Source organism: Neoarius graeffei, assembly GCF_027579695.1.
Source record: "Neoarius graeffei isolate fNeoGra1 chromosome 18 unlocalized genomic scaffold, fNeoGra1.pri SUPER_18_unloc_1, whole genome shotgun sequence".
In the NCBI taxonomy this organism is placed as follows: Eukaryota; Metazoa; Chordata; class Actinopteri; order Siluriformes; family Ariidae; genus Neoarius; species Neoarius graeffei.
This window is the reverse complement of record NW_026869982.1, coordinates 127,386-147,500: the sequence shown is the minus strand read 5'-3', so window position 1 is coordinate 147,500 and position 20,115 is coordinate 127,386. Positions and strand designations below refer to the sequence as shown.

At 44.9% G+C, this 20,115-nt stretch overlaps 5 non-coding genes and 33 pseudogenes across 5 annotated transcripts; all 38 read left to right on the top strand.

Moving 5' to 3' along the window:
• Nucleotides 1-149: 149 nt before the first annotated feature.
• Nucleotides 150-268, top strand: LOC132879956 (5S ribosomal RNA; annotated as a pseudogene).
• Nucleotides 269-385: 117 nt separating this feature from the next.
• On the top strand, nt 386-504 carry LOC132879582 (5S ribosomal RNA; annotated as a pseudogene).
• Nucleotides 505-618: 114 nt separating this feature from the next.
• On the top strand, nt 619-737 carry LOC132879856 (5S ribosomal RNA; annotated as a pseudogene).
• Nucleotides 738-851: 114 nt separating this feature from the next.
• Nucleotides 852-970, top strand: LOC132879902 (5S ribosomal RNA; annotated as a pseudogene).
• Nucleotides 971-1,087: 117 nt separating this feature from the next.
• LOC132878122 (5S ribosomal RNA) lies at nt 1,088-1,206 on the top strand (annotated as a pseudogene).
• Nucleotides 1,207-1,318: 112 nt separating this feature from the next.
• On the top strand, nt 1,319-1,437 carry LOC132879408 (5S ribosomal RNA; annotated as a pseudogene).
• A 117-nt stretch (nt 1,438-1,554) lies between these two features.
• LOC132879416 (5S ribosomal RNA) lies at nt 1,555-1,673 on the top strand (annotated as a pseudogene).
• Nucleotides 1,674-1,785: 112 nt separating this feature from the next.
• On the top strand, nt 1,786-1,904 carry LOC132879881 (5S ribosomal RNA; annotated as a pseudogene).
• A 117-nt stretch (nt 1,905-2,021) lies between these two features.
• Nucleotides 2,022-2,140, top strand: LOC132879873 (5S ribosomal RNA; annotated as a pseudogene).
• A 114-nt stretch (nt 2,141-2,254) lies between these two features.
• On the top strand, nt 2,255-2,372 carry LOC132880124 (5S ribosomal RNA; annotated as a pseudogene).
• Nucleotides 2,373-2,489: 117 nt separating this feature from the next.
• On the top strand, nt 2,490-2,608 carry LOC132879018 (5S ribosomal RNA; annotated as a pseudogene).
• A 112-nt stretch (nt 2,609-2,720) lies between these two features.
• LOC132879863 (5S ribosomal RNA) lies at nt 2,721-2,839 on the top strand (annotated as a pseudogene).
• Nucleotides 2,840-2,956: 117 nt separating this feature from the next.
• LOC132876844 (5S ribosomal RNA) lies at nt 2,957-3,075 on the top strand. Its single transcript, XR_009652544.1, has one exon. It is a non-coding gene; the product is annotated as a 5S ribosomal RNA (ribosomal RNA).
• Nucleotides 3,076-3,279: 204 nt separating this feature from the next.
• On the top strand, nt 3,280-3,398 carry LOC132880112 (5S ribosomal RNA; annotated as a pseudogene).
• Nucleotides 3,399-3,515: 117 nt separating this feature from the next.
• Nucleotides 3,516-3,634, top strand: LOC132879580 (5S ribosomal RNA; annotated as a pseudogene).
• Nucleotides 3,635-3,748: 114 nt separating this feature from the next.
• Nucleotides 3,749-3,867, top strand: LOC132879900 (5S ribosomal RNA; annotated as a pseudogene).
• A 117-nt stretch (nt 3,868-3,984) lies between these two features.
• On the top strand, nt 3,985-4,103 carry LOC132878121 (5S ribosomal RNA; annotated as a pseudogene).
• Nucleotides 4,104-4,215: 112 nt separating this feature from the next.
• On the top strand, nt 4,216-4,334 carry LOC132879407 (5S ribosomal RNA; annotated as a pseudogene).
• A 117-nt stretch (nt 4,335-4,451) lies between these two features.
• Nucleotides 4,452-4,570, top strand: LOC132879415 (5S ribosomal RNA; annotated as a pseudogene).
• Nucleotides 4,571-4,682: 112 nt separating this feature from the next.
• LOC132880100 (5S ribosomal RNA) lies at nt 4,683-4,801 on the top strand (annotated as a pseudogene).
• Nucleotides 4,802-4,918: 117 nt separating this feature from the next.
• On the top strand, nt 4,919-5,037 carry LOC132879645 (5S ribosomal RNA; annotated as a pseudogene).
• A 117-nt stretch (nt 5,038-5,154) lies between these two features.
• LOC132879024 (5S ribosomal RNA) lies at nt 5,155-5,273 on the top strand (annotated as a pseudogene).
• Nucleotides 5,274-5,559: 286 nt separating this feature from the next.
• On the top strand, nt 5,560-5,678 carry LOC132879595 (5S ribosomal RNA; annotated as a pseudogene).
• Nucleotides 5,679-5,795: 117 nt separating this feature from the next.
• LOC132878602 (5S ribosomal RNA) lies at nt 5,796-5,914 on the top strand (annotated as a pseudogene).
• A 91-nt stretch (nt 5,915-6,005) lies between these two features.
• Nucleotides 6,006-6,124, top strand: LOC132876354 (5S ribosomal RNA). Its single transcript, XR_009652075.1, has one exon. It is a non-coding gene; the product is annotated as a 5S ribosomal RNA (ribosomal RNA).
• An 86-nt stretch (nt 6,125-6,210) lies between these two features.
• On the top strand, nt 6,211-6,319 carry LOC132880135 (5S ribosomal RNA; annotated as a pseudogene).
• Nucleotides 6,320-6,407: 88 nt separating this feature from the next.
• LOC132879590 (5S ribosomal RNA) lies at nt 6,408-6,526 on the top strand (annotated as a pseudogene).
• A 117-nt stretch (nt 6,527-6,643) lies between these two features.
• LOC132878329 (5S ribosomal RNA) lies at nt 6,644-6,762 on the top strand (annotated as a pseudogene).
• Nucleotides 6,763-6,881: 119 nt separating this feature from the next.
• On the top strand, nt 6,882-7,000 carry LOC132881242 (5S ribosomal RNA; annotated as a pseudogene).
• Nucleotides 7,001-7,091: 91 nt separating this feature from the next.
• LOC132877926 (5S ribosomal RNA) lies at nt 7,092-7,210 on the top strand. Its single transcript, XR_009653585.1, has one exon. It is a non-coding gene; the product is annotated as a 5S ribosomal RNA (ribosomal RNA).
• Nucleotides 7,211-7,553: 343 nt separating this feature from the next.
• On the top strand, nt 7,554-7,672 carry LOC132877931 (5S ribosomal RNA). The gene has a single exon (XR_009653589.1). It is a non-coding gene; the product is annotated as a 5S ribosomal RNA (ribosomal RNA).
• Nucleotides 7,673-7,789: 117 nt separating this feature from the next.
• On the top strand, nt 7,790-7,908 carry LOC132876343 (5S ribosomal RNA). The gene has a single exon (XR_009652064.1). It is a non-coding gene; the product is annotated as a 5S ribosomal RNA (ribosomal RNA).
• Nucleotides 7,909-8,030: 122 nt separating this feature from the next.
• Nucleotides 8,031-8,149, top strand: LOC132879849 (5S ribosomal RNA; annotated as a pseudogene).
• Nucleotides 8,150-8,266: 117 nt separating this feature from the next.
• Nucleotides 8,267-8,385, top strand: LOC132879585 (5S ribosomal RNA; annotated as a pseudogene).
• A 117-nt stretch (nt 8,386-8,502) lies between these two features.
• Nucleotides 8,503-8,621, top strand: LOC132879619 (5S ribosomal RNA; annotated as a pseudogene).
• Nucleotides 8,622-8,743: 122 nt separating this feature from the next.
• LOC132881398 (5S ribosomal RNA) lies at nt 8,744-8,852 on the top strand (annotated as a pseudogene).
• A 114-nt stretch (nt 8,853-8,966) lies between these two features.
• LOC132879016 (5S ribosomal RNA) lies at nt 8,967-9,085 on the top strand (annotated as a pseudogene).
• Nucleotides 9,086-9,176: 91 nt separating this feature from the next.
• On the top strand, nt 9,177-9,295 carry LOC132880102 (5S ribosomal RNA; annotated as a pseudogene).
• Nucleotides 9,296-20,115: the final 10,820 nt, after the last annotated feature.

The window sequence follows — 20,115 nt, the reverse complement described above, 5'->3', positions numbered from 1 at the left end:
GGGCGCAAGGCAAGGCAAGGCAAGGCAAGGCAAGGCAAGGCAAGGCAAGGCAAGGCAAGGCAAGGCAAGGCAAGGCAAGGCAAGGCAAGGCAAGGCAAGGCAAGGCAAGGCAAGGCAAGGCAAGGCAAGGCGCACATTTCCAGGCTGTTGTTTACGTCCAAACCACTCTGACAATGCCTGATCCTGTCTGATCTGAGAAGCTAAACAGAGTAGGGCCTGGTTAGTACTTGAGTGGGCGACTGCCTAGGAATACCAGGTACTGTAAGCATTTTATTTTGTCTTCTTGCAGAAATCTATTTGAATTTTCCTTCTGCTCGCAAGGCAAGAATTTTCCTTCTGGTCGCAAGGCAAGGCAAGAAAAACGGCACATTTCCAGCAAACTGTTGCTTATGGCCAAACCACTCTGACAACGCCTGATCCAGTCTGATGTCAGAAGCTAAACAGAGTTGGGCCTGGTTAGTACTTGAGTGGGAGACTGCCTAGGAATACCAGGTACTGTAAGCATTTTATTTTGTCTTCTTGCAGAAATCTGTTTGAATTTTCCTTCTGGTTGCAAGGCAAGAATTTTCCTTCTGGGCGCAAGGCAAGGCAAGAAAAACGGCACATTTCCAAACAGTTGCTTATGGCCAAACCACTCTGACAACGCCTGATCCGGTCTGATCTGAGAAGCTAAACAGAGTTGGTCCTGGTTAGTACTTGAGTGGGAGACTGCCTAGGAATACCAGGTACTGTAAGCATTTTATTTTGTCTTCTTGCAGAAATCTGTTTGAGTTTTCCTTCTGGTCGCAAGGCAAGAATTTTCCTTCTGGGCGCAAGGCAAGGCAAGAAATACGGCACATTTCCAGACTATTGCTTATGTCCAAACCACTCTGACAATGCCTGATCCTGTCTGATCTGAGAAGCTAAACAGAGTTGGGCCTGGTTAGTACTTGAGTGGGCGACTGCCTAGGAATACCAGGTACTGTAAGCATTTTATTTTGTCTTCTTGCAGAAATCTGTTTGAATTTTCCTTCTGCTCGCAAGGCAAGAATTTTCCTTCTGGTCGCAAGGCAAGGCAAGAAAAACGGCACATTTCCAGCAAACTGTTGCTTATGGCCAAACCACTCTGACAACGCCTGATCCCGTCTGATTTCAGAAGCTAAACAGAGTTGGGCCTGGTTAGTACTTGAGTGGGAGACTGCCTAGGAATACCAGGTACTGTAAGCATTTTATTTTGTCTTCTTGCAGAAATCTGTTTGAATTTTCCCTCTGGTCGCAAGGCAAGAATTTTCCGTCTGGTCGCAAGGCAAGAAAAACGGCACATTTCCAACAAGCTGTTGCTTACGGCCAAACCACTCTTACAACGCCTGATCCTGTCAGATCTCAGAAACTAAACAGAGTTGGGCCTGGTTAGTACTTGAGTGGGCGACTGCCTAGGAATACCAGGTACTGTAAGCATTTTATTTTGTCTTCTTGCAGAAATCTATTTGAATTTTCCTTCTGCTCGCAAGGCAAGAATTTTCCTTCTGGTCGCAAGGCAAGGCAAGAAAAACGGCACATTTCCAGCAAACTGTTGCTTATGGCCAAACCACTCTGACAACGCCTGATCCCGTCTGATTTCAGAAGCTAAACAGAGTTGGGCCTGGTTAGTACTTGAGTGGGAGACTGCCTAGGAATACCAGTTACTGTAAGCATTTTATTTTGTCTTCTTGCAGAAATCTGTTTGAATTTTCCTTCTGGTCGCAAGGCAAGAATTTTCCTTCTGGTCGCAAGGCAAGAAAAACGGCACATTTCCAACAAGCTGTTGCTTACGGCCAAACCACTCTTACAACGCCTGATCCTGTCAGATCTCAGAAACTAAACAGAGTTGGGCCTGTTTAGTACTTGAGTGGGAGACTGCCTAGTAAAACCAGGTACTGTAAGCATTTTATTTTGTCTTCTTGCAGAAATCTGTTTGAATTTTCCTTCTGCTCGCAAGGCAAGAATTTTCCTTCTGGTCGCAAGGCAAGGCAAGAAAAACGGCACATTTCCAACAAGCTGTTGCTTACGGCCAAGCCACTCTTACAATGCCTGATCCTGTCTGATCTGAGAAGCTAAACAGAGTTGGGCCTGGTTAGTACTTGAGTGGGAGACTGCCTAGGAATTCCAGGTACTGTAAGCATTTTATTTTGTCTTCTTGCAGAAATCTGTTTGAATTTTCCGTCTGGTCGCAAGGCAAGAATTTTCCTTCTGGGCGCAAGGCAAGGCAAGAAAAACGGCACATTTCCAAACAGTTGCTTATGGCCAAACCACTCTGACAACGCTGATCCTGTCTGATCTGAGAAGCTAAACAGAGTTGGTCCTGGTTAGTACTTGAGTGGGAGACTGCCTAGGAATACCAGGTACTGTAAGCATTTTATTTTGTCTTCTTGCAGAAATCTGTTTGAGTTTTCCTTCTGGTCGCAAGGCAAGAATTTTCCTTCTGGTCGCAAGGCAAGGCAAGAAAAACGGCACATTTCCAGCAAACTGTTGCTTATGGCCAAACCACTCTGACAACGCCTGATCCTGTCTGATTTCAGAAGCTAAACAGAGTTGGGCCTGGTTAGTACTTGAGTGGGAGACTGCCTAGGAATACCAGGTACTGTAAGCATTTTATTTTGTCTTCTTGCAGAAATCTGTTTGAATTTTCCCTCTGGTCGCAAGGCAAGAATTTTCCTTCTGGTCGCAAGGCAAGAAAAACGGCACATTTCCAACAAGCTGTTGCTTACGGCCAAACCACTCTTACAACGCCTGATCCTGTCAGATCTCAGAAACTAAACAGAGTTGGGCCTGTTTAGTACTTGAGTGGGAGACTGCCTAGTAATACCAGGTACTGTAAGCATTTTATTTTGTCTTCTTGCAGAAATCTGTTTGAATTTTCCTTCTGGTCGCAAGGCAAGAATTTTCTTTCTGGTCGCAAGGCAAGGCAAGAAAAACGGCACATTTCCAACTAACTGTTGCTTATGGCCAAACCACTCTGACAACGCCTGATCCCGTCTGATCTCAGAAGCTAAACAGAGTTGGGCCTGGTTAGTACTTGAGTGGGAGACTGCCTAGGAATACCAGGTACTGTAAGCATTTTATTTTGTCTTCTTGCAGAAATCTGTTTGAATTTTCCTTCTGCTCGCAAGGCAAGAATTTTCCTTCTGGGCGCAAGGCAAGGCAAGGCAAGGCAAGGCAAGGCAAGGCAAGGCAAGGCAAGGCAAGGCAAGGCAAGGCAAGGCAAGGCAAGGCAAGGCAAGGCAAGGCAAGGCAAGGCAAGGCACACATTTCCAGACTGTTGTTTACGTCCAAACCACTCTGACAATGCCTGATCCTGTCTGATCTGAGAAGCTAAACAGAGTTGGGCCTGGTTAGTACTTGAGTGGGCGACTGCCAAGGAATACCAGGTACTGTAAGCATTTTATTTTGTCTTCTTGCAGAAATCTGTTTTAATTTTCCTTCTGCTCGCAAGGCAAGAATTTTCCTTCTGGTCGCAAGGCAAGGCAAGAAAAACGGCACATTTCCAGCAAACTGTTGCTTATGGCCAAACCACTCTGACAACGCCTGATCCAGTCTGATGTCAGAAGCTAAACAGAGTTGGGCCTGGTTAGTACTTGAGTGGGAGACTGCCTAGGAATACCAGGTACTGTAAGCATTTTATTTTGTCTTCTTGCAGAAATCTGTTTGAGTTTTCCTTCTGGTCGCAAGGCAAGAATTTTCCTTCTGGGCGCAAGGCAAGGCAAGAAATACGGCACATTTCCAGACTATTGCTTATGTCCAAACCACTCTGACAATGCCTGATCCTGTCTGATCTGAGAAGCTAAACAGAGTTGGGCCTGGTTAGTACTTGAGTGGGCGACTGCCTAGGAATACCAGGTACTGTAAGCATTTTATTTTGTCTTCTTGCAGAAATCTGTTTGAATTTTCCTTCTGCTCGCAAGGCAAGAATTTTCCTTCTGGTCGCAAGGCAAGGCAAGAAAAACGGCACATTTCCAGCAAACTGTTGCTTATGGCCAAACCACTCTGACAACGCCTGATCCCGTCTGATTTCAGAAGCTAAACAGAGTTGGGCCTGGTTAGTACTTGAGTGGGAGACTGCCTAGGAATACCAGGTACTGTAAGCATTTTATTTTGTCTTCTTGCAGAAATCTGTTTGAATTTTCCCTCTGGTCGCAAGGCAAGAATTTTCCGTCTGGTCGCAAGGCAAGAAAAACGGCACATTTCCAACAAGCTGTTGCTTACGGCCAAACCACTCTTACAACGCCTGATCCTGTCAGATCTCAGAAACTAAACAGAGTTGGGCCTGGTTAGTACTTGAGTGGGCGACTGCCTAGGAATACCAGGTACTGTAAGCATTTTATTTTGTCTTCTTGCAGAAATCTGTTTGAATTTTCCTTCTGCTCGCAAGGCAAGAATTTTCCTTCTGGTCGCAAGGCAAGGCAAGAAAAACGGCACATTTCCAGCAAACTGTTGCTTATGGCCAAACCACTCTGACAACGCCTGATCCCGTCTGATTTCAGAAGCTAAACAGAGTTGGGCCTGGTTAGTACTTGAGTGGGAGACTGCCTAGGAATACCAGTTACTGTAAGCATTTTATTTTGTCTTCTTGCAGAAATCTGTTTGAATTTTCCTTCTGGTCGCAAGGCAAGAATTTTCCTTCTGGTCGCAAGGCAAGAAAAACGGCACATTTCCAACAAGCTGTTGCTTACGGCCAAACCACTCTTACAACGCCTGATCCTCTCAGATCTCAGAAACTAAACAGAGTTGGGCCTGTTTAGTACTTGAGTGGGAGACTGCCTAGTAATACCAGGTACTGTAAGCATTTTATTTTGTCTTCTTGCAGAAATCTGTTTGAATTTTCCTTCTGCTCGCAAGGAAAGAATTTTCCTTCTGGTCGCAAGGCAAGGCAAGAAAAACGGCACATTTCCAACAAGCTGTTGCTTACGGCCAAACCACTCTTACAATGCCTGATCCTGTCTGATCTGAGAAGCTAAACAGAGTTGGGCCTGGTTAGTACTTGAGTGGGAGACTGCCTAGGAATTCCAGGTACTGTAAGCATTTTATTTTGTCTTCTTGCAGAAATCTGTTTGAATTTTCCGTCTGGTCGCAAGGCAAGAATTTTCCTTCTGGTCGCAAGGCAAGGCAAGAAAAACGGCACATTTCCAACTAACCGTTGCTTACGGCCAAACCACTCTGACAACGCCTGATCCTGTCTGATCTCAGAAGCTAAACAGAGTTGGGCTTGGTTAGTACTTGAGTGGGAGCCTGCCTAGGAATACCAGGTACTGTAAGCATTTTATTTTGTCTTCTTGCAGAAATCTGTTTGAATTTACCTTCTGGTCGCAAGGCAAGAAAAACGGCACATTTCCAACAAACTGTTGCTTACGGCCAAAGCACTCTGCCAACGTCTGATCTCAAAAGCTAAACAGAGTTGGGCCTGTTTAGTACTTGAGTGGGAGACTGCCTAGGAATACCAGGTACTGTAAGCATTTTATTTTGTCTTCTTGCAGAAATCTGTTTGAATTTACCTTCTGGTCGCAAGGCAAGGCAGGAAAAACGGCACATTTCCAGCAAACTGTTGCTTACGGCCAAACCACTCTGACAACGCCTGATCCCGTCTGATCTCAGAAGCTAAACAGAGTTGGGCCTCTTTAGTACTTGAGTGGCAGACTACCTAGGAATTCCAGGTACTGTAAGCATTTTATTTTGTCTTCTTGCAGAAATCTGTTTGAATTTTCCTTCTGGTCGCAAGGCAAGAATTTTCCTTCTGGTCGCATGGCAAGGCAAGAATAACGGCACATTTCCAACAAACTGTTGCTTACTGCCAAACCACTCTGACAACGCCTGATCCCGTCTGATCTCAGAAGTTAAACAGAGTTGGGCCTGTTTAGTACTTGAGTGGGAGACTGCCTAGGAATACCAGGTATTGTAAGCGTTTTATTTTGTCTTCTTGCAGAAATCTGTTTGAATTTACCTTCTGGTCGCAAGGCAAGGCAAGTAAAACGGCACATTTCCAACAAACTGTTGCTTACGGCCAAACCACTCTGACAACGCCTGATCCCGTCTGATCTCAGAAGCTAAACAGAGTTGGGCCTGGTTAGTACTTGAGTGGGAGACTGCCTAGGAATACCAGGTACTGTAAGCATTTTATTTTGTCTTCTTGCAGAAATCTGTTTGAATTTACCTTCTGGTCGCAAGGCAAGAAAAACGGCACATTTCCAACAAACTGTTGCTTACGGCCAAACCACTCTGCCAACGTCTGATCTCAGAAGCTAAACAGAGTTGGGCCTGTTTAGTACTTGAGTGGGAGACTGCCTAGGAATACCAGGTACTGTAAGCATTTTATTTTGTCTTCTTGCAGAAATCTGTTTGAATTTACCTTCTGGTCGCATGGCAAGGCAAGAAAAACGGCACATTTCCAAACTGTTGCTTACGGCCAAACCACTCTGACAACGCCTGATCCTGTCTGATCTCAGAAGCGAAACAGAGTTGGGCCTGTTTAGTACTTGAGTGGGAGACTACCTAGGAATACCAGGTACTGCAAGCATTTTATTTTGTCTTCTTCCAGAAATCTGTTTGAATTTTCCTTCTGGTCGCAAGGCAAGAATTTTCCTTCTGGTCGCAAGGCAAGGTAAGAAAAACGGCACATTTCCAACAAACTGTTGCTTACGGCCAAACCACTCTGACAACGCCTGATCCTGTCTGATCTCAGAAGCTAAACAGAGTTGGGCCTGTTTAGTACTTGAGTGGGAGACTGCCTAGGAATACCAGGTACTGTAAGCATTTTATTTTGTCTTCTTGCAGAAATCTGTTTGAATTTTCCTTCTGGTCGCAAGGCAAGAATTTTCCTTCTGGGCGCAAGGCAAGGCAAGGCCAGAAAAACGGCACATTTCCAAACAGTTGTTTATGGCCAAACCACTCTGACAATGCCTGATCCTGTCTGATTTGAGAAGCTAAACAGAGTGGGGCCTGGTTAGTACTTGAGTTGGAGACTGCCTAGGAATACCAGGTACTGTTAGCATTTTATTTTGTCTTCTTGCAGAAATCTGTTTGAATTTACCTTCTGGTCGCAAGGCAAGGCAAGAAATACGGCACATTTCCAACAAACTGTTGCTTACGGCCAAACCACTCTGACAACGCCTGATCCCGTCTGATCTCAGAAGCTAAACAGAGTTGGGCCTGTTTAGTACTTGAGTGGGAGACTACCTAGGAATACCAGGTACTGTAAGCATTTTATTTTGTCTTCTTGCAGAAATCTGTTTGAATTTTCCTTCTGGTCGCAAGGCAAGAATTTTCCTTCTGGTCGCAAGGCAAGGCAAGAAAAACGGCACATTTCCAACAAACTGTTGCTTACTGCCAAACCACTCTGACAACGTCTGAGCTCAGAAGCTAAACAGAGTTGGGCCTGTTTAGTACTTGAGTGGGAGACTGCCTAGGAATACCAGGTACTGTAAGCATTTTATTTTGTCTTCTTGCAGAAATCTGTTTGAATTTTTCTTCTGGTCGCAAGGCAAGAATTTTCCTTCTGGTCGCAAGGCAAGGCAAGACAAACGGCACATTTCCAACTAACTGTTGCTTACGGCCAAACCACTCTGACAACGCCTGATCCCGTCTGATCTCAGAAGCTAAACAGAGTTGGGCCTGTTTAGTACTTGAGTGGGAGACTGCCTAGGAATACCAGGTACTGTAAGCATTTTATTTTGTCTTCTTGCAGAAATCTGTTTGAATTTTCCTTCTGGTCGCAAGGCAAGAATTTTCCTTCTGGGCGCAAGGCAAGGCAAGAAAAACGGCACATTTCCAACTAACTACTGCTTACGGCCAAACCACTCTGACAACGCCTGATCCCGTCTGATCTCAGAAGCTAAACAGAGTTGGGCCTGGTTAGTACTTGAGTGGGAGACTGCCTAGGAATACCAGGTACTGTAAGCATTTTATTTTGTCTTCTTGCAGAAATCTGTTTGAATTTTCCTTCTGGTCGCAAGGCAAGAATTTTCCTTCTGGACGCAAGACAAGGCAAGGCAAGAAAAATGGCACATTTCCAACTAACTGTTGGTTACGGCCAGACCACTCTGACAATGCCTGAGCCCGTCTGATCTCAGAAGCTAAACATAGTTGGGCTTGGTTAGTACTTGAGTGGGAGACTGCCTAGGAATACCAGGTACTGTAAGCATTTTATTTTGTCTTCTTGCAGAAATCTGTTTGAATTTACCTTCTGGTCGCAAGGCAAGAATTTTCCTTCTGGTCGCAAGGCAAGCCAAGAAAAACGGCACATTTCCAACTAACTGTTGCTTTCGGCCAAGCCACTCTGACAACGCCTGATCCTGTCTGATCTCAGAAGCTAAACAGAGTTGGGCCTGTTTAGTACTTGAGTGGGAGACTGCCTAGGAATACCAGGTACTGTAAGCATTTTATTTTGTCTTCTTGCAGAAATCTGTTTGAATTTTCCTTCTGGTCGCAAGGCAAGAATTTTCCTTCTGGTCGCAAGGCAAGGCAAGAAAAACGGCACATTTCCAACTAACTGCTGCTTACGGCCAAACCACTCTGACAATGCCTGATCCTGTCTGATCTCAGAAGCTAAACAGAGTTGGGCCTGTTTAATACTTGAGTGGGAGACTGCCAAGGAATACCAGGTACTGTAAGCATTTTATTTTGTCTTCTTGCAGAAATCTGTTTGAATTTTCCTTTTGGTCGCAAGGCAAGAATTTTCCTTCTGGGCGCAAGGCAAGGCAAGGCAAGAAAAACGGCACATTTCCAACTGACTCTCGCTTACGGCCAAACCACTCTGACAATGTCTGATCTCAGAAGCTAAACAGAGTTGGGCCTGTTTAGTACTTGAGTGGGAGACTGCCAAGGAATACCAGGTACTGTAAGCATTTTATTTTGTCTTCTTGCAGAAATCTGTTTGAATTTTCCTTCTGGTCGCAAGGCAAGAATTTTCCTTCTGGTCGCAAGGCAAGGCAAGAAAAACGGCACATTTCCAAACTGTTGCTTATGGCCAAACCACTCTGGCAACGCCTGATCCCGTCTGAGCTCAGAAGCTAAACAGAGTTGGGCCTGGTTAGTACTTGAGTGGGAGACTGCCTAGGAATACCAGTTACTGTAAGCATTTTATTTTGTCTTCTTGCAGAAATCTGTTTGAATTTACCTTCGGGTCGCAAGGCAAGGCAAGAAAAACGGCACATTTCCAACACTCTGTTGCTTACGGCCAAACCACTCTGACAACGCCTGAACCCGTCTGATTTCAGAAGCTAAACAGAGTTGGGCCTCTTTAGTACTTGAGTGGGAGACTGCCTAGGATTACCAGGTACTGTAAGCATTTTATTTTGTCTTCTTGCAGAAATCTGTTTGAATTTTCCTTCTGGTCGCAAGGCAAGGCAAGAAAAATGGCACATTTCCATCTAAATGTTGCTTACGGCCAAACCACTCGGTGACACAAAGTGTTTTCCCACCCTGAACAAGTGCATATCACAGTACTATGTTGAAAACTCGTTTCAGACGTGCTCATACAGTTAAAATGACCAATATGATGAACGTGTTAAAAGCTCGAAAACATGAAAATCCATGCTTAGAAAGTGTTTCCCTGGCACATATGCTCGAATGCACTCATTTCACTCAAAATCAATGTTCCTTGCCAAACGCTTGCTTTATGCGCTGAAACGGCTTTACAGACTGGCTGAGTGACCTCCTGCAGTAGGAAAGCTGTTTTCCTGCACTCGATGACACAAAGTGTTTTTTGCCACTCTGAACAAGTGCATATCACAGTACTATGTTGAAAACTCGTTTCAGACGTGCTTATACAGTTAAAATGACAAATATGATGAAAATGTGTTAAAAGCTCGAAAACATGAAAATCCATGCTTAGAAAGTGTTTCCATGTCACATACGCTCGAATGCACTCATTTCACTCAAAATCAATGTTCCTTGCCAAACGCTTGCTTTATGCGCTGAAACAGCTTTACAGACTGGCTGAGTGAGCTCCTGCAGTAGGAAAGCTGTTTTCCTGCACTCGATGACACAAAGTGTTTTTTGCCACTCTGAACAAGTGCATATCACAGTACTATGTTGAAACCTCGTTTCAGACGTGCTTATACAGTTAAAATGACAAATATGATGAAAATGTGTTAAAAGCTCGAAAACATGAAAATCCATACTTAGAAAGTTGTTCCATGTCACATATGCTCGAATGCACTCATTTCACTCAAAATCAATGTTCCTTGCCAAACGCTTGCTTTATGCGCTGAAACGTCTTTACAGACTGGCTGAGTGAGCTCCTGCAGTAGGAGTGATAGGTGGTGATAAGCAGGGTGCCTGAGTTCTCATAACTACGCATCCGCCCGCACGCCAGGTGCACGCTCTAACAAAGCTTCATAGAAAATCTTGAGCCAATCACGTGAAGACACAAGCAGTGAGCGAATGCTTTCAGAGTATAATCGATAACATTCCTATAACACAACTCAGAGTGCGCGTACTCTCGGCAAGTATGGAAAGCTGTTTTCATGCACCCGGTGAAACAAAGTGTTTTTTGCCACTCTGAACAAGTGCCTATCACAATACTATGTTAAAAACTCATTACAGACGTGCTTATACAGTTAAAATGACAAATATGATGAAAATGTGTTAAAAGCTCGAAAACATGAACATCCATGCTTAGAAAGTGTTTCCATGTCGCATATGCTCGAATGCACTCATTTCACTCATAATCAATGTTCCTTGTCAAACGCTTGCTTTATGCGCTGAAGCGGCTTTACAGACGGCTGAGTGAGCTCCTGCAGTAGGAAAGCTGTGTGAGGGAATTTTTAATGGATGAACATTATTATTCTCTGTGTTTCTGTTTGTTGAGCTCAAGTGGCCTAGACTGAGAAAGATTTTTTTCCTATGTTGTAATCGCTTTTCTGTGGCCTTGGTGGTAATGAGCAGGGTGCTTGAGTTCATCCTAGCTTGCATCTTCTCATGATGTAACCACCATTCCTGGCCTTGGTGGTGAGATAAGCAGGGTGCATGAGTTCTCATAACTACGCATCCGCCCGCACGCCAGGTGCACGCTCTAACAAAGCTTCATAGAAAATCTTGTGCCAATCACGTGAAGACACAAGCAGTGAGCGAATGCTTTCAGAGTATAATAGATAACATTCCTAAAACACAACTCAGAGTGCGCGTACTCTCGGCATCATCAGAAGTGGTGTCTTCTTCTATTCTTCTCTTTCCTTTCCTATTTTATATATCTTTTATATGATCTACTATAATAAATGACTGAAAAGACAACTGTTAAGCGTTCTGAAGTGTTTATTAGAAATTTCCATTACAATTTGGCGTCCCCTGGGTGGGCCCTATGCGTCTGATCCTCGGACGACGGAACACTCCCAAGGCTACGGTGCGGAGCTGAGAACTCGGACGAGAGACCAGGCCATCAGGGCTCACCGAACCAGTAAGTGATAACTTTGCATTCTTGTGTAAAGAAATTAGTGGAAACAGTATTTAAAAATGATACAAGAAATGGACAGAGATTTGTCCTAGTATTTAAGAATGATATAAGAGATGGACAGAGATTGTCCCAGTCAAGGAAGACTGATATAAGAGACGGACAGAAGTTTGTCTGAGCCCAGGAGGACTGCTAAGCTGTGGTATCATCAATATGTTTGCAGAAAACGGATAAAACACAATTTTGAGACAATAAACTGCGAGTAGTTTATTGGGTTGTGTAAGAGAATTATCCGCCCAAATGACGACTGGGTAACGGCTCACCTACTTGAGCGAAGGAAGTACGGGTGCGTGTCTCGACGGACTCACGTTCAGCGATTCGTAACTGGGAAAGAATTGAATCTTGCTCCCTTTGTTCTGTGTGAACAACTGGCCCGTCGGAGGAACGGGATAGAGAGGTTCGATCACGAAGTCGCAAAGACACACCGGTGTGCACGCAAAATATTGATGAATTAACAGAGTACTGTCCTCCTCCAAATTCTGAAACAGAGAAACAGATTTGTACACATGCGCGAGTTGTCTTTGAGGTTGTTGTGTTAAATGATACCTACTGTACTTTGGTTTAAGGCAAATGTCAGATAAATTGTTTACTAATAAGAACACACCTAAAAGATTATTATGTCGCATTTTTGGACATAGTCCAACCTGTTCTTTTTGTGATCCTGATTAAAAAACTCAGCCATTGTTGTCATAACCTATTGATATAACAGTGTACAATGAGGAACAGAAACAGTAAGTTAGGGAAAGAAAAGAAAAAGCAAGTAAGCCTGAAGCTACATGTGCTATAGTAGGAAGTGGGTGTTCCTATGACAGCCCAAACATCCAGTTTATGAAAACCTCGTATGGCGAGGATTGTTTGGCACAGTTTGACATATGGGTAAAGGACTTAGGATTCCCTGAGAAGGGCAGTTTTAGTCCCAGGCAGATAGGACAGTTAGAAGAAAAGTTGAAACAGAAGGAAAAAGAACAGCCTGCAGATAATGTTAAGTTCTTATGGGACTGGAGGGCGTTTTCTGCATGGAAAGAAGAAACACTTAAGAGAGAGTACAAAAGAGAGAAACGACAGGCAGGGCTCTCAGTGTTTGAAATTTCAGATGGACCCTGACCTGGAGTCTGCCCCACCACCCCGACACACACTGCCTCCTCAGCAAGGCGGAGCATCATTCCCACAAGCGCCTCACCCACAGAAAGGGGGAGAAGTCGAGACAAAGAAGAAAAAAAAAATTGAGCCTCGGAATCTCTCCCAGCCTACCAGCTGCCTCCAGCATCAGCGCCTCTCAGCGCTTCTCCGAACACGAGAACACACGAGATCCGGTCTTGCATATGGTGATGGAAAAGACACCCTCCTGGACCTGACCACGTGCTCACCAGGGGGTCCACAAGGCCATAATCTAAAGTCTGAAGTCCTTCATCTTCCAATGGTGGAAGTGGCTGGAGCTGGTGGCGTGCTTTTAGTCCACAAGACCCTGGACGACAGCGGACATGAAGGAAAGCATGGCTTCTCTTCCCAATGTGAGAGAGGTAGGAGGAAAGACATTTGGTAATGAGCTGTTGATATTTTGCAGAGAATTAGATTGGAGCAAAGTTTCCAAAGATTGGCCGGAAGCTACCAGCGAATGACTACACCAGACTGGAGCGCGGTTGGCAATAGTGAGTATAGAGATACCATCTCTCTGTGCTCATCTGGATAGTGCTTTTCCTTTGAACATAGACATGACTAAGATCAGTATGTGTAAGCAAGAAGATGGAGAAGGGGTGTCAGCATTTCTCACCCGTCTCACTGCTGTGCATGAGAAACACAGTGGCCTGACCAGACCCGCGACCCTGGCTGGAGTGGAAGGCACTCCTGAGGTCTGGGAAGCGCACCTGCGGAACAGTTTCATGAGCGGTATGGATCCAGCAGTGGCCAAGTTAGTAAAGCAGCTCTGTCTCCTGTGGGAAACCACCAGTCTCACCAAGATCGAGCAGTACGCTGTGCATGCAGAAAAGCTGCTGAAAGAGAAGGAGAAGACAAAGTAGACACAAAGAGACCAAGATCTACACGCCGCCACTCTCACTCTTTTCCAGACTGTTCAGCCTGGAGAAAAAGGAACAAGAGGAGGAAGAGGTCGAAGTAGGGGCCGAGACAGGACAACCTGGAGTGACTCGTCCTGGATAAAAGGTGCAACCTGCTACAACTGCAATCAAAAGGGACACATTGCTCGAAATTGTCTCCACAGTAACAGGCAGAAGCCCCGTGAGGAGTACAGCAAAGCAGACTGATGGGCGGACTCCGGGAACGGGCCCCACACAGAGAACAGGGGAGGTAACACACACACACCTGATGATACACATACACATAGACAGGAGCATTCACATAACGTTAAACACATTAGTAGCAGCACCTGCATGCAAGACTACACAGAAATGCCCGATACACCAGTCCAGATAGATACACCTGAAGTTGCATTAAGTTTGTTAAAATACACAACTACTCCCTTTTCTAAACTCCCTTGTATGCCCTTCACTGTGTTAGCCTTTCTAGTAGATTCTAGAGCAGGACACTCAGTGATACAACATGGGGTACTTCCAGTAGACCCACCGCTCAGCTCAAATTCTATTCAGACGATGGGCATCTCAGGACGACCTGTAACCAAAACTTTCTCAGTCAACCTCCCGTGTAAAAGCGAGGGAGGAATAGTTACGTCCCACTCATTCCTCATCTCACATACATGTCCAGTAAATTTGTTAGCACATGATTTAATGTGCAAATTAGAAGTAAATCTCACATCCACTCCAGATGGACTAACTATTGAAGTAAGTGAAATGTGCGGTATGCAGTATGGGTTTGGAAGCCCCCTGTATGTGTATGTCTGGCAGCTCTGCTCAGATCAGTTCACACAAACTCCAAAACACCTTGTACAGCTCGCATACTTGAACACCTCATCAGTTGACACAGATTATATGAAAGAGGAAGATTTGCATTGTACAGCGCATGTTCACCAAGGTCAAGATGTAGAGTTTGAAAAGACTTGGTTTGCAGACCCCCATGCACATGAAAGATTGACCCTCAAACTATGTATTGGTCTAAACATTATTGCGCTGTGCAGGTCCATTTTACTCGTTGTCCAAACAGCTGCATCAATGCTCATCGCAGTGTTCTCAAACATGTTATAAGCAGCCTCAGAACAGAGGACTTTGAGGTTGACTGCTGCCAACATGATTTCTTAGACATCATTAATTCTATTCCCCATGTCTCATTAGCAAGGCCACGAGCCACCTATTGGAAAGACATGGGGAAATGGGTCAAGAAGTGCACAGTCGATGGCAATGAATGGTCCCAAACAGAGGACCCTAGTGTGTTGTTTTGTCAAAGGCTTGGGGTCTACAAACAAAGTCATGCTATGTTTGTGTATGTTAAGCGCAGCGTAATATTAGCCTGGGGGTCCTGGGGACCCCGGCCATAGTGGCCTGTTTGTCTCTGTTTCCACAGACATAACTCCAGCAGAGGTGCACCCCAAATTGGCGGGAGTTCCAAATTCCGTTTGGGCAAAGGGTAAACATGATGTGGGCCTAATAAAGAATGCTGATCACCCCCAAATCAGATTTCAGGCCTAGGCAGACCCAGTATCCACTCAAACCAGAAGCAATTGCAGGTATAAAACCAGTCTTTGATTCGTTGCTGAAGGCAGGTGTAATTGTCCCTTCCCCGGACTCTCCAGTGCGCACTCCTATTTTTCCAGTTAAGAAGGCAAGAAAATCGTCTCAGCCCGATGAGTGGAGGTTTGTCCAAGATCTGCAAGCAGTCAATGCTGCGGTTGTTCCGCGCGCACCTGACGTCCCTAACCCATACACCATTTTGGACCAGGTGCCCGCTGACAGTAAGTGGTTTTCAGTGGTGGATCTAGCAAATGCGTTCTTTTCTATTCCTATACATAAAGACAGCCAGTATTGGTTTGCCTTTATGTATGATGGTCGTCCATACACTTTCACTCGTTTGTGCCAGGGTTACTGTGAGTCCCCAACCATATACAACCAGTGCCTTAGAGACAGCCTCGCTTCGTTAACTTTGTCACCAAGATCAGCTTTGCTGCAGTATGTTGACGATTTAATGATTTGTGCCCCAACTAAAGCTCAATGTGAGGATGACACCATAACGCTACTGCGACACCTCGCTAAGGAAGGTCATAAGGCTAGCCTCACAAAATTACAGTTTGCAAAACAGAAGGTTTCTTGGGGCATGATATCACAGGGGAGGGAAAAACGCTGTCTGCGGACAGAGTCTCAGCTATTCAGAAAATTCCCAAGCCGATCACTGTGAAACAAGTTTTGTCATTTTTGGGTATGTGTTCCTATTGCAGAGCATTCATTCCGAATTATTCCATCCTGGAAAGTCCAGTGAGAGAGCTCGTGCACGGTTCGTCCCTCACCGCTTCATCACCTGTCGTATGGACACCAGAAGCTGAAGAAGCATTCCTGGCCCTAAAAGGCGCCCTGCAGACCACACCCACACTGGGACTGCCTGATCCCAATAAACCATTTGTTCAAACTGTAGATGAAAAGAAGGGTTTTATGACCTCTGTTCTTTTGCAGAAACACGGGGATAGATTGAGACCTGTAGCTTACTTCTCCAGCAGGCTGGATCCAGTGGCGGCTGGACTTCCTGTTTGCCTGCGTGCAGTTGCTGCAGCTGAAAAGGCGGTAACGGCCTCCAGAAATATTGTGGGGTATTCTAACCTCACCCTTTTGGTCCCACATGCTGTCTCCCTGCTTCTGTTGGAGAAAAAGACGTCACATTTGTCAGCACAGAGATGGTTGAAGTATAACACAGTCATACTTGATATGCCTAACATCATTGTGAAACGTTGTACTGTTCTGAATCCTGCCTCTCTTCTCCCTACAGAGGACGATGGAGAGCCACATAACTGTGTTGCTCTCACTAACGATTTTTGTTCCCCCAGGACAGATTTAAAGAGCGACCCTTTGGAAAATCCAGACATGATCCTCTATGTGGATGGTTCAGCCTCCAGAGACCCAGAGACGGGAAAGAACAAAGTAGGTTTTGCCGTAGTCTCAGATCACGAGGTCCTCAAGGCGTCACGTCTGCCCTCGAACCTGTCGGCGCAGGCTGCAGAGCTCTGTGCCCTCATTGAGGCATGCAAATTGGCGGCAGGGCAATCCGTCAATATTTTTACGGACAGTAGGTATGCATTTGGCGTTGTGCACGATTTTGGCACCATTTGGAAACATAGAAATTTTCTCACTAGCACAGGATCTCCCATTGCACATCATATCAGGTCTCTGAGTTGTTGGATGCTGTTCTACTCCCTAGAGCTATTGCTGTGTGTAAGTGTGCTGCCCATACTAACAATACTGATCTTGTGTCTCAAGGGAATGCCAGGGCGGACGCGGCAGCTAAGTGTGCAGCCTCGGCTTCCAGTTCACCCTCTAACCTTGCCTTTCCTCAAGTTTCTACCCTTAGTTTACAGCTAGCGGACCTTCAGAGCACTGCCACCCAGGATGAGAGACGAGTCTGGAAACAGGCAGGCTGTATCCTTGCAAACTCGGTCTGGGTTTGTCCCTCGGGCCGTCCCTGTCTACCAAAATACATGTTCCCTTTCTATGCAAAGTTGGCACATGGGCTCACCCATGTGTCAAAAGGGGGGATGGTAGCAGAAGTAACAAAGAGATGGTTCACAAAGGGGTTTTCAAATTATGCTGCAAAATTTTGCAAGCAATGCTTGATATGTGCACAACATAATGCAGGTCAAGGTATCAGACTAACTCAAGCAGCACACCCAGACAAACCATTTGATCACCTCCAAATGGACTTTATTGAACTGACACCTAGTGAAGGGAAAAGGTACTGCCTGGTAATAGTTGACATGTTTTCAAAATGGGTAGAAGTATTCCCCACAGCTAAACAAGACTCAGAGGCAATCCGTCAAAGCACTCCTGAGAGATATAATTCCTAGGTGGGGTATACCTAGCAAAATCTCAAGTGACAATGGAACACCCTTTGTTAATGCAGCCCTAAAGAAAATAGGAGCATTCCTAGGGATAGACCTGAAACAACATTGTGCCTATCATCCTGCCAGTGCGGGAGCAGTAGAGAGGGAAAATGGATCACTTAAAAATAAACTAAGCAAAGCTTGTGCAGAAACAGGGCTAGGATGGACAAAGGTCCTCCCTGTAGCACTCACACAAATGAGGATGCAAACTAGGCCTAAACATGGGTTAAGCCCATTCGAAATTCTGTTTGGACGAGTACCCAACACGGGGATAGGGCTAGCTCAAGGAACACTGCCGGACACCACACTGTGTGATGATGCAATGTTGAATTGCAACGTTGTCCTCTGCTTTGAAATCTATCCACAAACAGGTAAAAGAAGCACTTCCCAAACCCGCTGAGGGACCTCTGCACGATCTACAACCAGGGGATTGGATCGTGGTGAAGGACTTCCGACGAACCAAGTGGAACAAGCCACGGTGGAACGGCCCATTCCAGGTCCTGCTCACGACCCCAACGGCAGTGAAAGTCACAGGCAGAGTGACTTGGATCCACGCTAGCCACTGCAGGAGGGTTCCTGAACCGGCTGAGCAGGAGGAAAAGGAAGGCCTAAGTGACCAGACGCTGACTAAAGCTCGTGAGGAAGAAAGGCATCACTGCATGGAACAGTGCGAGTATCACATCAATCACGCACGCACCCTCAATAGGGAAGAGTATTTGTGTCTAGCTGATATATAAGTCTTAGGGTTTTGAGTTTCCTCCAAGTCCCGGTGAGGTGGGACGAGGGCTGATAGGGCGTGCCCGCCCTCTGAGCACCAATACACATCAAGAAGGGCAAGGGTTAACTCGGTAACATTACTGAGGCACTGAACAAGATGCGCAAGGTTGCTGAACAATTATGAGCAGACGAACATGGAGGAGACAAAGACAGCTGGTGGCACTGGTTCAGTGGATGGAAGACTCTGATTCTATCCACCATACTGGTCCTGGGCTTAGTGATTGTGATGCTATGTTTGCTCCCTGTTTTCTGTCAATGTTGTATGTCTGTGTTTCAGAGGCAGCTGACAAATATCGGTTACCAGATGGTGAAAATAGACTCCAATGACTTGCCTGACTGGCCTCCAAACCCACACGAAGACTATAACCCACCATTCCATGACATCAGCACAGTTGACATGAAATTAGTCCTGACTTAAAACACTTTCATTATGATTGTTTCCTGTTCTATTATTCCTGATCTATGTATATGGCTTGCTAGCATTTATTTAAGATGTCTATGTCTTATAAAAACAGCCTTAGCATTATCCTTGTACACTCAATGATGTAAGTCGAATCTCTCTGAGAACTCTTATCACTGAAACTGTGTACAGTTCTTTTCTTTCCTTTTAGTGATTTATCCTATAGGATAAAAAGGGGGGGGGAATGTGAGGGAATTTTTAATGGATGAACATTATTATTCTCTGTGTTTCTGTGTGTTGAGCTCAAGTGGCCTAGACTGAGAAAGATGTTTTTTCCTATGTTGTAATCACTTTTCTGTGGCCTTGGTGGTAATGAGCAGGGTGCTTGAGTTCATCCTAGCTTGCATCTTCTCATGATGTAACCACCATTCCTGGCCTTGGTGGTGATAAGCAGGGTGCCTGAGTTCTCATAACTACGCATCCGCCCGCACGCCAGGTGCACGCTCTAACAAAGCTTCATAGAAAATCTTGAGCCAATCACGTGAAGACACAAGCAGTGAGCGAATGCTTTCAGAGTATAATAGATAACATTCCTAAAACACAACTCAGAGTGCGCGTACTCTCGGCATCATCAGAAGTGGTGTCTTCTTCTATTCTTCTCTTTCCTTTCCTATTTTATATATCTTTAATATGATCTACTATAATAAATGACTGAAAAGACAACTGTTAAGCGTCCTGAAGTGTTTATTAGAAATTTCCATTACAGCTGTTTTCATGCACTCGGTGAAACAAAGTGTTTTGCCACTCTGAACAAGTGCATATCACAGTACTATGTTGAAAACTCGTTTCAGACGTGCTTATACAGTTAAAATGACAAATATGATGAACATGTGTTAAAAGCTCGAAAACATGAAAATCCATTCTTAGAAAGTGTTTCCATGTCACATATGCTCGAATACACGCATTTCATTCAAAATCAATGTTCCTTGTCAAACGTTTGCTTTATGCTCTAAAAGGGCGTTACAAACAAGCTGAATGTGCTTCTGGGGTATGAAAGCTGTTTTCATTAACTCGGTGACACAAAGTGTGTTTTCCCACTCTGAACAAGTGCTTATACTATGTTAAAAACTCAATACAGACATGCTTATACAGTTAAAATGACAAATATGATGAAAATGTGTTAAAAGCTCGAAAACATGAAAATCCATGCTTAGAAAGTGTTTTCATGTCACATACGCTCGAATGCACTCATTTCACTCAAAATCAATGTTCCTTGCCAAACGCTTGCTTTATGCGCTGAAACGGCTTTACAGGCTGGCTGAGTGAGCTCCGGCAGTAGGAAAGCTGTTTTCATGCACTCGGTGAAACAAAGTGTTTTGCCACTCTGAACAAGTGCATATCACAGTACAATGTTGAAACCTCGTTTCAGACGTGCTTATACAGTTAAAATGCCAAATATGATGAAAATGTGTTAAAAGCTCGAAAACATGA